The sequence below is a fragment of the Oncorhynchus masou genome, chromosome 24 (genome assembly GCF_036934945.1).
Source record: "Oncorhynchus masou masou isolate Uvic2021 chromosome 24, UVic_Omas_1.1, whole genome shotgun sequence".
In the NCBI taxonomy this organism is placed as follows: domain Eukaryota; kingdom Metazoa; phylum Chordata; class Actinopteri; order Salmoniformes; family Salmonidae; genus Oncorhynchus; species Oncorhynchus masou.
In genome coordinates, this window is record NC_088235.1 from 58,379,866 (window position 1) to 58,395,104 (window position 15,239).

At 44.9% G+C, this 15,239-nt stretch overlaps 1 pseudogene; it reads left to right on the plus strand.

Annotated features, from left to right (window-relative positions):
- LOC135512382 (inactive ubiquitin carboxyl-terminal hydrolase 54-like) overlaps positions 1-15,239 on the plus strand; it is a 129,047-nt pseudogene that overhangs the window by 13,701 nt on the left and 100,107 nt on the right.

Consider the following 15,239-nt stretch of genomic DNA (forward strand, 5'->3'; position numbering starts at 1 on the left):
TCTACGTTAATTAATGGAGACAAAATTACACCTAGGTTCAGTAATAGTGCCCCCAACAATCAACCAGATTACATTATGTCCACGACTCCCCGGGGATATTGACCATTTGATGATATGCAACACATAAAATCAGTAAAATAGGGGGCCTCCAAGTGGCGCAGCGGTTTAAGGCACTGCATCACAGTGATAGAGGTGTCACTACAGACCCGGGTTTGATCCCAGGCTGTGTCGCAGCCGGCCGCAACCGGGAGACCCATGAGTCGGCACACAATTGGCCCAGCGCCGTCCGGGTTAGGGGAGGGTTTGGCCGGCTGGCATGTCTTTGTCCCATCATACTCTAGCGACTCCTTGCGGTGGGCTGGGCGCATGTATGCTGACCTCGGTCGTCAGCTGGTGTGTTTCCTCTGACACATTGGTGTGGCTGGCGTCCGGGTTAAGCTAGCAGTGTGTCACGAAGCAGTGCGACTTGGTGGGGTTGTGTTTCAGAGGACACATGGCTTTTGACAATCGCCTCTCCTGAGTCCATATGGGACAATATGGATAAAAAAGTAATAAAACAAATAAATAGTTTCTGTAAAATAATTACATCAGTTACGCATAGGCTTATTTAACACGTGCCTGAAGTGCAGAGAATATGGTGGTTTATGGCTAATAGTTAGTGAGGCTGGCTCGTATGTCACATCACTGTTTAGAAGGATTGTTTTGTTTGGACCTATACAATTAGCCTTAATCACACTGCTGTTAAACATGTACTAATGTCAGCTGTCCTCTCAGTGTTAGAACAGGCAGAATGGATTAAGGCTACAGCACAACACATTACAGGTTTGAGATTTACAAAATGACAGGCAAAATTTAAGACTTTTTATTTTTATTTTTTACCCCACTCGCTTTTCATGCGTGCTCTTCTTGTAGGAAGCAATCAAATCAAACTTTATTTGTCACCTGCTGTAACGCTCTGGGTGTTGTGGGTGTGGAGTCAGACGCAGGAAACAGCGAGTGCAATGCTGTGCTCTTTAATGCACAAACGCAACCAAACTGCCCCAAACACGGGGGACGAAAATAGTACAACAGAAATACACGACCAGGAACAAACACGTTCCTCTACTACAGAACCGAAGGTCACAATAATTAATCCCGCACAAAGAAACAGGCGGGCCGGCTGTCTAATAAAGCCCAACTAATCATTCACAAACAGGTGCTAACAATAAACATACAAGGAGGGGGAGGAAAGACAATCAGTGGCAGCTAATAGGCCGGTGACGACGACCGCCGATCGCCACCCGACCGGGAAGGGAAGCCACCCTCGGTCGGACTTGTGACACCTGCGCCGAATACAAGTGTAGTCCTTACTGTCAAATGCTTACTTGCAAGCCGTTAACCAACAGTGCAGTTCAAGAAGAGTTAAGAAAATGTTCACCAAATAAACTAAAGTAAAAAATAATAAAAATGAACAAAATAAAATAACACTCCCCTATTGGTGACTTCAAATTATCTATATCTGGGATAATAACTCAGTAACTAGCAAAGGATATGAACAAATCTGCACACATGGCTACATGCAGCTCTCGCTTTCTCAAAACAAGCACATCTACTCACAACCGCTCATGCTGTAAGCATGGTCCGCATCAAAGTGAATGGCACAGATCCTTATGGCAATGGTCTATTTGCATATGCCTGTAGGCCTACTGCAGCTCTGATTGGTTATGCCACACTGGTCTGTGTAGAGTAGGATACAAATGGCTGTGAGACATAGGTTTAATTCTGGACACATGAAAAGTGGAATGTATATGGAGGGTATGGGGCAACAGAAGACAAACAGCAGAAGGGCTAAGGATCTTGGAGATGGGGAAAGGGCCGATAAAATGGGGGGACAGTTTGTGGGACTCTACCCGGTGGGGCAGATCCCGAATGGACAGCCATACCCTCTTCCCAAGATGGTAGCGGGGAGCAGGGATCCGGTGGTGGTCTGCCTGTCGTCGGTACCTGGAGGTGGTCTTGAGAAGAGCGGCCCGGGCTCTCTTCCAGGTACGGCGACAGCAATGGAAAGACCTGGGAAGAAGGTGTGCTGACCTCTGCTTCTTGCTCCGGGAAGATTTGGGGCCCACAACCTAGGGAACACGAGAACTGGGGACTGCGATCGGAGACCATGTCGACTGGCAGTCCATGGATCCGTAAGACATGCTGCACCATGAGCTGGGCCGTCTCCTTAGCTGGGGGCAATTTAGTAAGGGGAATAAAATGGGCAGCTTTGGAAAACTGGTCCACCACCGTAAGGATGGTGGTGTTGCCATCCGACGGTGGGACGCCCGTGACACAGTCCTAGGATATATGGGACCAGGGGCGGTGAGGGACAGGAATTGGTTGAAGGAGGCCAGCAGTAGCTTGCCGCAGAGTCTTGTTCTGCACACACACAGTACAGGTGGCAACGAGTGAGACATCAGGAACCATGGTGGGCCACCCGGGAGAAGGTTGATGGTGCAGTCATAGGGCCGATGCTGAGGAAGCGAGGTGGCACGGGCCTTGCTGATAAACTCCCAGAGGTCCAGGTATTCCGCGGAACGGCAGAGATGTTCAGGGCTTCTCCCAAGCCCACAGGAAGACGTCCCAGGGCAGGCAGTGCCGACTTCAGGCAATACGCATGGCAAAACGGTCTCCAACCCAGGATAGAACCAGTATCCCAGTCGATCAGAGGATTGTGTCTCTGGAGCCAGGAGAACCCCAAAACCACGGGTGCACGAGGGGATTCAATGGGCAGGAACTGCATACTCTCACTGTGATTGCCTGACACTCTCAGGTTAATGGGAAACAAAGTGTGGGTGACTCTGCCAATAGAGCACCCATCCAACACTCTGATGTCCATGGGAATGGAGAGGGGTTGTGTGGGGATTCCCAGCTCCGACACCAGGGTAGTGTCCATAAAGCTCTCTTTGGCCCCAGAGTCAATGAGCACCCGAAGAGATTTTGACCGGTCACCCCTACAGGGTAACATGGATAGGGATACGAGCATGGAGAGGGATGGAGGATAGGAAACTCCCCGTACGGCTCAACAGCGTACTCATACCTACTTGATGAGCCTGGGTTTTTAAGGGCAGGTAGCTAAGAAATATTCCGTAGAGAATCCGTGAAGGAACATGTCGAACAATGCTTCTGAGTTCCAGGCACTCTCAGCCGCCAATGTGCGAAAATCCATGGTGTAGTCTGCCACACTACGGGAGTCTTGACGAAGCTGGAACAGCTTACGAGCAGCCTCTCTCCCGGACAACAGAGAATCAAACACCTTCCGTACTTTCGCCACGAACTGTTGCTCCCACACCGCCATAGCCCAGGCGAGTGCCCTCCCGGACATTAGCGTTATGAGGTACGCTATCCTCGAATGGTCAGAGGGGAACAAAGAAGGCTGCAGAGAAAGCCCTGGCAGGTTCCAGAATCTCCAGCATAGTGCTCCGGAGGAGGTAAGCGGAGTTCTCGGGACACTAGGGTAGGCTGGGAAGAAACACCGCTGGTGGAGGGTTTGCTGAGAATCTGGGGGATTACTGGTGTGGCCCGCTGCCTAGTAGGAAATTGCGCCAGCAATGTATCGAACATCTGGTTATGGCATTCTGCCAGGGTATGGTCCCTCCATAAGGCATTGCTGAAATTCCTTGTGTCTTCCAATGGTGGCTCCTTGCTGGGAGAGAGCATTGTGGGGCTGGACTGAGTCTGCTGGGTCAGTCATGGCCAGTTCTTACTGTCACGACTCGGGATATGACCCAGATGCAGACACAGGAGGCAGATAGTACAATTCTCAGATGATTTATTGTAAACACAGGGCAGGCAAAGGGGAAGTCGAGGACAAGACGGGGTTCGTGATCAAGTCTGAGTCAGGCAGGTACAGGACGACAGGCAGGTTCGGGGTCAGGGCAGGCAGAATAGTCAGAACAGGGAAAACTAGGAAACAGAACTTGAGAAAAAGGAAGACGGGACTCGAGCAGGTCCGGATCTAGAATTCGAAATAATGTCACGGGTCTCGTCGGAACTGATATTATTGTCACGGGTCTCGGGTATGTATTATTTTAACTGACTTGTCCTGAAGGGCCCGTACAGATCCAAACACGACTGCTGCAGTATAGAGAGAGAGAGACATTTTATAATTTACGCTGCTGCTCTTACTTTTCACAAAAGTGGAATGTAGCGTGTGTAGCTTGATGTTGGCCAGTCATCAAAGCAGCAATAGGCTACAGTCATAGAGCCTCTAACCATGTGTGGCAAAAGTTGAGATACACTATATGTACAAAAATAAGTGGACATCCCCTTCAAATGAGTAGATTCGGCTATTTCAGTTACACCCGTTGCTGACAGGTGTATAAAATTGTGCACACAGCCATGCAATCTCCATAGACAAACACCGGCAGTAGAATGTTCTTAATGAAGAGCCTTGCGAATTTCAACTTGGCACCGTCATAGGATGCCACCTTTCCAACAAGTCAGTTGGTCAAATTTCTGCCCTGCTCGAGCGGGTCAACTGTAAGTCAAATCAAATGTATTGGTCACATACACATATTTAGCAGATGTTATTGCGGGTGTAGCGAAATGCTTGTGTTCCTAGCTCCAACAGTGCAGTAGTATCTAACAATTCACAACAATACACAAATCTAAAAGTAAAAGAATGGAATTAAGAAATATACAAATATTAGGATGATCAATGTCGGAATGGCATTGACTAAATACAGTAGAATAGAATTCAGCATATAAATATGAGATGAAAAAAACAGTATGTAAACATTATTAAAGGGACTAGTGTTCCATTTTTAAAGTGGCCAGTGATTCCATGTCTATGTACTGTATATAGGTTAGCAGCCTCTAAGGTGCAGGGTTGAGTAGCCGGGTGGTAGCCGGCTAGTGATGGCTATTTAACAGTCTGAGGGTCTTGAGATAGAAGCTGTTTTTCAGTCTCTTGGTCCCAGCTTTGATGCACCTGTACTGACCTCACCTTCTGCCTCCTGGATGATAGCGGGGTGAACAGGCTGTGGCTCGGGTGGTTGATGTGCTTGATGATATTTTTGGCCTTCCTGTGACATTGGGGGCTGTAGGTGTTCTGGAGGGCAGGCAGTGTGCCCCTGGTGATACGTTGGACAGACTGTACCACCCTCTGGAGAGCCCTGCAGTTGCGGACCGTGCAGCTGCCGTACCAGGCGGTTATATAGCCCGACAGGATGCCCTCAATTGTGCATCTGTAAAAGTTTTAGGGGGTCTTAGGGGCCAAGCCAAATGTCTTCAGCCTCCTGAGGTTGAAGAGGCGCTGTTGCACCTTCTTCACCACACTGTCTGTGTAGGTGGACCAATTCAGATTGTCCGTGATGTGTACGCCGAGGAACTTGACACTTTCCATACACTTTCCACCTTCTCCACTGCAATCCCATCAATGTGGATAGGGGCGTGCTCCATCTGCTGTTTTCTGAAGTCCACAATCTGCCCCTTCGTTTTGTTGATAGGAATGCTGTTACTGTTATTGTGAATTGGAAACGTCTAGGAGCAACAACAGCTAAGCCGCGAATTGGTAGACCACACAAGCTCACAGAACGGGACCGGCGACTGCTGAAGAGCTTAGCACGTTAAAATGATCTGTCCTTGCTTGCAACACTCACTACTGAGTTCCAGACTAATAAAACATTAGTTTAGAAAGAGAGAATGTCCTGAAAACTGTAGGGGAAGTAAGATAGTTTGCTGTTTTTGTTGAATAGCCTAATTAGATGGCAGTAGTGAAGCTGTGTTGATTTCACTTCCCCCGTTAGCCACACATTGAGATGAGTCGAATCTCAAAGAAAACCACACACAATCCTTCATTTTCCAAATGTGCATATTTTAATAATTGATTGTGTTCATCTTGTGTAAGGGGGCTAAACTTGTAAATTGCCTCGTAGGGTTTTATGATAATGCACTGATCGTTTATTGTGCTTGAGGACCTGCGCTGGTTTAGCCTATTACACTGTTGGCAGAGAGCAGATTGATAAAGTACGTTGAATAATCAGCAGAGCACACTGAGATTGTGTTTTCCCCCTGGATAGACTGTGACTCATTGGGATTAATTGGGTAGTAGCACTATAGATGTGCCTGTGAAAACTCCTGAAGGGGAAACAACAACAGTAACAGAAGCCTCTCATATCTGGACAGATTATTTACTGCCTGTTGTTACTAAGCGTTGAATTGGATAATTTTTGCCAAAAATTCCCAACTAAGACAGAGTGAACTTCAACAGCATGAGCAGAGAGAAAAAGGCTTGCCAGAATATGACACATGGCACTCCAGTCTTTTATCCCACAGTCTATTTATGCTAATAGTTCCACTGCGTATTTTGTTATCTTTCCAGAGATCCTATTTCTTCCTCAAGGCTCTCTATCGCTTCTTTTGCATTGCTTGTGTTTTCTTCTATTTCGTTTAGGGGAGCTCTCTGATTGGATGCCTTTATCAAGCTTTTAGGACCTTGTTTCCATTTCCCTTTACATTGCCATTGTGGGGAGCATGGAAACCAGGCTGTTTCTGGGGAGAATAACACTGGCCTACATCTAGCTGGGCTTAATATTGAAGCAAACAGTCTATAAACGAATCAGTACTTTTTGTATAAATATTCTCTTCGTCTCTGTATTGCTATTACACTGTTATTACAATAAGTGCCTCAGTGGCTGATGTAGCTTAACGTACCGTTCCCTAGTCACAGGAACAGGATGTCCCCCTGTTTCACACTGCAGGATTAAAGGATGAAACAGATTAAGAATTTCTCATAATTATCATTACCTTCCACTGCTCTGAAAACGCTTGGCCGGTGACAGATGAGTGACATCCACTATGTGTCCAGATCCCAGATTTTTATGAGACTGTAGGCTAATGAAAGATAAATGGTGCGGGCCGGATACGGATTTAGCTTTATAATGAGTCACAAGTTCACATGACAAATCAATCATGACATTGGCCTTTCTAGCAGCTCTGAATTTAGTCATACAATGTGAGATGTATAGTAAATTTGTGTTCAGCCAAAGACCTATCACAGGAATTTCTAAACATTTTTATTATCCAAATGACAGTTTCTGGTGATATAGATCTAGATCAAGTAGAATTTTTCTTGAAACTATCAAATTGTTCATTGATGTTTAGCATACAGAACATGTCTGATATCCTTCCTGCTAATGGGAAATCATATTATTGCTATTTGTAGTATTTGAGTGACAGTATTAGGAGTCCACTTAAAACATTGAGTGTTAAAATTACTTATTGCTACTCAATGCATCTAAGCAACAAGTAGGCTATGAAATATTAATTTTTATTAGCCACTCACAGACCATTGACTGTTTATAGACTTATTATTTAACTGCTAGAAAGTACAATTAATGGCAGAGATCCATCATCAATAACTGTTGTGTGTGCCTACGCCCTCACCATACTAGAAGTCGACCGATTATGATTTTTCAACGCCGATACCGATTATTGGAGGACCAAAAAAGCCGATACCGACTCTGGGTTCGCGCCCAGGCTCTGTCGCAACCGGCCATGACCGGGAAGTCCATGGGGCGACGCACAATTGGCCTAGCGTCGTCCGGGTTAGGGAGGGTATGGCCGGTAGGGATATCCTTGTCTCATCGCGCACCAGCGACTCCTGTGGCGGGCCGAGCACAGTGCACGCTAACCAAGGTTGCCAGGTGCACAGTGTTTCCTCCGATACATTGGTGCGCCTGGCTTCCGGGTTGGATGCGCACTGTGTTAAGAAGCAATGCGGCTTGGTTGGGTTGTGTATCGGAGGACGCATGACTTTCAACCTTCGTCTCTCCCGAGCCCGTACGGGAATTGTAGCGATGAGACAAGATAGTAGCTACTAACATTTGGATACCAGGAAATTGGGAGAAAAAGGGGGTAAATTTAAAAAAAAAAATAAGTAAAAAATAATGCAAAAACAAAGTGTTGGAGAAGAAAGTAAAAGTGCAATATGTGCCATGTAAGAACACTAATGTTAAGTACCTTGCTCAAAATATGAGAACATATGGAAGCTGGTGGTTCCTTTTAACTTCAATATTCCCAGGTAGGAAGTTTTAGGTTGTAGATATTATAGGAATTATAGGACTATTTCCCTCTATACCATTTGTATTTCAGTATCCTTTGACTATTTAATGTTCTTATAGGCACTTTAGTATTGCCAGTGTAACATTATAGCTTCCGTCCCTCTCCTCGCTCCTCCCTGGGCTCGAGCCAGGAACACAACGACAACAGCCACCCTCGAAGCAGCGTTACCCATGCAGAGCAAGGGGAACAATGTCACGTTCTGACCATAGTTCTTTTGTGTTTTCTTTGTTTTAATGTTGGTCAGGACGTGAGCTGAGTGGGCATACTATGTTTTGTGTTTCTACAGTGCCTTGCGAAAGTATTCGGCCCCCTTGAACTTTGCGACCTTTTGCCACATTTCAGGCTTCAAACATAAAGATATAAAACTGTATTTTTTTGTGAAGAATCAACAACAAGTGGGACACAATCATGAATTTGAACGACATTTATTTGATATTTCAAACTTTTTTAACATTTTAAAAACTGAAAAATTGGGCATGCAAAATTATTCAGCCCCTTTACTTTCAGTGCAGCAAACTCTCTCCAGAAGTTCAGTGAGGATCTCTGAATGATCCAATGTTGACCTAAATGACTAATGATGATAAATACAATCCACCTGTGTGTAATCAAGTCTCCGTATAAATGCACCTGCACTGTGATAGTCTCAGAGGTCCGTTAAAAGCGCAGAGAGCATCATGAAGAACAAGGAACACACCAGGCAGGTCCGAGATACTGTTGTGAAGAAGTTTAAAGCCGGATTTGGATACAAAAAGATTTCCCAAGCTTTAAACATCCCAAGGAGCACTGTGCAAGCGATAATATTGAAATGGAAGGAGTATCAGACCACTGCAAATCTAACAAGACCTGGCCGTCCCTCTAAACTTTCAGCTCATACAAGGAGAAGACTGATCAGAGATGCAGCAAAGAGGCCCATGATCACTCTGGATGAACTGCAGAGATCTACAGCTGAGGTGGGAGACTCTGTCCATAGGACAACAATCAGTCGTATATTGCACAAATCTGGCCTTTATGGAAGAGTGGCAAGAAGAAAGCCATTTCTTAAAGATATCCATAGAAAGTGTCGTTTAAAGTTTGCCACAAGCCACCTGGGAGACACACCAAACATGTGGAAGAAGGAGCTCTGGTCAGATGAAACCAAAATTGAACTTTTTGGCAACAATGCAAAACGTTATGTTTGGCGTAAAAGCAACACAGCTCATAACCCTGAACACACCATCCCCACTGTCAAACATGGTGGTGGCAGCATCATGGTTTGGGCCTGCTTTTCTTCAGCAGGGACAGGGAAGATGGTTGAAATTGATGGGAATATGGATGGAGCCATATACAGGACCATTCTGGAAGAAAACCTGATGGAGTCTGCAAAAGACCTGAGAGACTGGGACAGAGATTTGTCTTCCAACAAGACAATGATCCAAAACATAAAGCAAAATCTGTTAGAATGGCCAAGTCAAAGTCCAGACCTGAATCCAATCGAGAATCTGTGGAAAGAACTGAAAACTGCTGTTCACAAATGCTCTCCATTCAACCTCACTGAGCTCGAGCTGTTTTGCAAGGAGGAATGGGAAAAAAATTCAGTCTCTCGATGTGCAAAACTGATAGAGACATACCCCAAGCGACTAACAGCTGTAATTGCAGCAAAAGGCGGCGCTACAAAGTATTACCTTAAGGGGGCTGAATAATTTTGCACGCCCAATTTTTCAGTTTTTGATTTGTTAAAAAAGTTTGAAATATCCAATAAATGTCGTTCCACTTCATGATTGTGTCCCACTTGTTGTTGATTCTTCACAAAAAAAGCCAGTTTTATATCTTTATGTCTGAAACCTGAAATGTGGCAAAAGGTCGCAAAGTTCAAGGGGGCCGAATACTTTCGCAAGGCACTGTATGTTGGGTTTGTTGTTTGGCCTGATATGGTTCTCAATCAGAGGCAGGTGTTTGTCATTGTCTCTGATTGGGAACCATATTTAGGTAGCCTGTTTTGTGTTGGGTTTTGTGGGTCTTCTGTCTTTGTGTCTATGCACCAGATAGGACTGTTTTCGGTTTTCACATTTGTTGTTTTGTCATTTGAAGTGTTCAGTTTGGATTAGTATTAAACATGTTGAACACTAACCACGCTGCATTTTGGTCCTCCTCTCCTTCAATGGAAGGAAGAAAACCGTTACAAACAACCACCCCAAGGCTCAGAGCGAGTGATGTTTGAAATGCTATTAGCGCGCGCTAACTAGCCAGCCATTTCACATCGGTTACACCAGCCTCATCTCGGTAGTTGAAAGGCTTGAAGTCATAAACAGCGCAATGCTTGACGCACAACGAAGAGCTGCTGGCAAAATGCACTAAAGTGCTGTTTGAATGAATGTTTACGCGCCTGCTTCTGCCTACCACCGCTCAGTCAGATACTTAGATACTTGTATGCTTGTATGCTCAGTCAGATTATATGCAACATAGGACACGCTAGATAACATCTAGTAATATCATCAACCATGTGTAGTTAACTAGTGATTATGATTGATTGTTTTTTATAAGATAAGTTTAATGCTAGCTAGCAACTTACTTTGACTTAATGCATTCGCGTAACAGGCAGTCTCCTTGTGGAGTGCAGGTCGTTATTGCGTAGTTAACTGTAAATTTGCAAGATTGGATCCCCCGAGCTGACAATGTGAAAAATTGTCGTTCTGCCCCTGAACGAGGCAGTTAACCCACCCTTCCTAGGCCATCATTGAAAATAAGAATGTGTTCTTAACGGACTTGCCTAGTTAAATAAAGATTAAATGAAGGTGTAAAAAAATAAAATAAATAAACTGCAAAATCGGTGTCCAAAAATACCGACTTCCGATTGTTATGAAAACTTGAAATCAGGCCATTCCGATTAATCGGTCAACCTCTACACCATACATTTGAAGCTCTGACTCAATGAGTCCTAATGTGTGAGATAGAGATAGATATTAAAATGATTTCGACTGAGCTTTTACAAATAGCTATTTTTGAATGGGGCCGGTAGCAAACAGCAGTATCACATATGTATTCAAGTCTTATACAGTGTTATGTCTTTCAGTCTGTGTTGCTGACTAATTTTTTTTATTTTACCTTTATTTTACTAGGCAAGACAGTTAAGAACAAATTCTCATTTTCAATGATCGTCTAGGAACAGTGGGTTAACTGCCTGTTCAGGGGCAGAATGACAGATTTGTACCTTGTCAGCTCATGGGTTTGAACTTGCAACCTTTACGGTTACTAGTCCAACGCTCTAACCACTAGGCTACCCTGCCGCCCCAACTATGGGGGTTGGGGGCACATTTTTCATAGCATTTAGCATTACAAAATGCTTGCTGCATATTTAAACGCGAAAAACACCTAAGAAGCCATCTTTTCAGGAGAAATGACTCTACGTACATATCCCAACCAGAATGCTAGAGCTGCCGCTTCAAGGAGCAGGAGACTAATCCGACCACTTATAAGAAATCCCACTATGCCTTCAGACGAACCATCAAACAAGCAAAGCGTCAATACAGGATTAATATTGAATCCTACTACAGCGGCTCTGACGCTCTTTGAATGTGGCAGGGCTTGAAAACTATTACGGACTACAAAGGGAAACCCAAACGCGAGCTACCCAGTGACGCGAGCCTATCAGACGAGCTAAATGCCTTTTATGCTCGCTTCGAGTCAAGCAGCAATGGAGCATGCACGAGAGCACCAGCTGTTCTGGATGACTGTGTGATAACGCTCTCGGTAGCCAATGTGAACAAAACCTTTAAACAGGTCGACATTCACAAAGCCGCTGGGTCAGACGGATTACCAGGACGTGTACTCAAAGCATACGTGGACCATCTGTCAATTGTCTTCACTGACATTTTCAACCTCTTCCTGACCGAGTCTGTAATATCTACATGTTTCAAGCAGACCACCATAGTCCCTGTGCCCAAGGAAGCGAAGGTAAGCTGCCGTCGGTCGGTAGCCATGAAGTGCTTTGAAAGGCTGGTCATGGCTCACATCAACAGCATCCTCCTGGACACCCTAGACCCACTCCAATTCGCATACCACCCCAACAGATCCACAGATGAAGCAATCTCAATCGCACTCCACACTGCCCTTTCTCACCTGGACAAAAGGAACATCTATGTGAGAATGCTGTTCACTGACTAAAGATCAGCGTTCAACACCATAGTGCCCACGAAACTCATCACTATACTAAGGACTCTGGGACTAAACACCTCCCTCTGTAACTGGATTCTGATCATCTTGATGGGCTGCCCCCGGTTGGTGAGAGTACGCAACAACACATCTTCCACGCTGATCCTTAACACTGGGGCCCTCAGGGGTATGTACTTGGTCCCCTCCTGTATTCCCTGTTCACCCATAACTCCGGGACCAAACATGACTCCAACATCATCATTAAGTTTGCTGACGACACAACAGTGGTAGGCCTGATCACAGATAACAATGAGACTGCCTATAGGGAGGAGGTCAGAGAACTGACAGTGTGGTGCCAGGACAACAACCTCTCCCTCAATGTGAGCAAGACAAAGGAGCTGATCGTGGACTACAAGAAAAGGCGGGCCGAACAGATCCCCATTAACATCAACAGGGCTATAGTGGATCGGGTCGAGAGTTTCAAGTTACTTGGTGTCCACATCACCAACAAACTATCATGGTCCAAACATACCAAGACAGTCATGAAGAGGGCACGACAAAACCTTTTCCCCCTCAGGAGACTGAAAAGATTTGGCATGGGTCCCCAGATCCTCAAAAGGTTTTACAGCTGCACCATCGAGAGCATCCTGACTGGTTGCATCACCGCCTGGTATGGCAACTGCTCGGCATCTGACCGTAAGGTGTTATAGAGGGTATTGAGACCGGCCCAGTACCGCTTGGGGCCAAGCTGGACCCATCCAGGACCCATACAATAGGCGGTGTCAGAGGAAAGCCCATAAAATTGTCAGAGATTGGAGTGACTGGAGTCACCCAAGTTATAGACTGTTTTCTCTGCTACTGCACGGCAAGCGGTACCGGAGCGCCAAGTCTAGAACCAAAAGGCTCCTCAACAGCTTCTACCCCCATGCCATAAGACTGCTGAACAATTAGTAAAATCTCCACTGGACAATTTACATTGACCTCACCACCCTTTTTACACTGCTGCTACTCGCTGTTTATTATCTATGCATAGTTACTTCACCCCCACCTACATGTACAAATTACATCAACTAACCTGTACCCCCGCACACTGACTCGGGACCGGTGCTCCCTGTATATAGCCTTGTTATTGTTATTCCTATTGTGTTACTTTATATTATTACTTTTTATTTTAGTCTACATGGTAAATATTTTCTTAACACTTCTTGAACTGCACTTTTGGTTAAGGGCTTGTAAGTAAGCATTTCACGGTAAAGTCTACACTTGTTGTATTTGGTGCGTGTGACAAAGTTTCATTTGATTTGGTTTGAAACATACATGTTAATGTTAAAACTGGGTCTTAGAAGTTTCTGTTTTCCACAGTTCCCTTTATACTGAAGCACAGAGTGAATTCTTCACCTTACGTAATGCTTTGTGTATCTCAGCACTTGTAGAGGCAATGTAAACAGACTCATTGTATGGCGAGCCCTGTCAAGTTCAGTGTGTTTCCTTTTTTCCTGGGAGCCCCACTGAGTGTCTGTCTCTTTAATAAGTGTAGGGAGGGAAGGGGAGGTGGGAGGGGCTTCCTGAGGAAACAGGTGTGTGCTGACGGTGATGATGTCCTTGTTTCAGTGTCACCTGGGAGGACCTACATTGTAGCGGATCCATTATCACAGCTCACAGCTGGTAGAGACCAGAGTGCAGATGCCTCCCAGGCAGCATGTTGATATAAGTAAGTAAAAAAAGTGTTGCCTGTTAATGGAAACTGCACATTTGTCAAGGTAAGGGGTTGTCTTACACTCGGGATAGCCTGACAGTATGTTTCTCTTCCAGTAATCGCTTGTGGGGCGTGAATAATTGGGGAAAGCATATTTTAGTCATAAGTATAGGTGGGATGACTACAGCTGTCACCTGAATAAGTAACTGAATGCAAATGTGAGTGTTCAACCTTATTCAAAAATATTATTTTCAGACTTAATGTTCTTTATGCCCCTTAAAATAGTAACCTGAAGTAGATCAGTACATGAGCCAGCTGCAGTACCCACACAATGCTCCCAGCTCACTGTACTGGGCTTCATCCAAGATCTGATTATTTGCATATTAGTAAATGTATGAAACCGTGGAAGCCAAGGAATTTTTTCCCCAATCTCAATGTTGAAAACTCTTTGTTGAGAGACGCCTGCTGAGTCTATTGTTCCATTATTGTGATGAATATGGTAATATCGTTTCCTTACATTTACATACAGAGGAAACTAGGACACTAGGCAACTTCCCCTTGAAAAAGTGCCTCATGGGAAACCTTGAAAGAGTCTCTATGTCTGTGTAACTCAAATGACTGAGAAAATTTGTTATGCAAAAGAGTCAGAGGAAAACTCCACTATAGTCTTCTGTGTTTGCTCTGAATGATAACGTACCTGCCAGAAGGGCAAGTGTTTTAGTTAGGCCTAATAGTAAGGCCTTTGGGGCTCCTGAGTGGCGCAGCACTCTAAGGCACTGCATCTCAGTGCTAGAGGCGTCACTACAGACCCTGGTTCAATTCCAGGCTGTAACCACAACTGGCTGAGATTGGGAGTCCCATAGGGCGGTGTACAATTGGCCCAGCGTCGTCCGGGTTAGGTTTTAGCCGGGGTAGGCCGTCATTGTAAATAAGAATTTGTTCTTAACTGACTTGCCTAGTTAAATAAAAGTTTATTTAAATAGAAATAATAGGTTTGTTGTCTGTCATTTAGCTTATAATTGTTATGGAGCAGGGTGGTATTGAGTGACTGAGAACAGAGGGTGTGTGTTTAGATATCATCATATGACACGAGGAGTTAACAGTGTTTAAACCACGGTGTCTGACTAAGAGCTAGGTTGCATGATGTCATTCAGGAAGTAGAGTCTGTGGACACAGTAAAATAAGGTACTGTACTGTAGGTCTACGGTATCATAGGTCCTTTCACAGAGTCATATGACACATATCTCTGTTTGCAACGCTTGAGAGAAGTTAACCTGCTTATTTATTTTTTCCAAAAGCAGAACTAGGATGTGTCAGAGATGAGTTA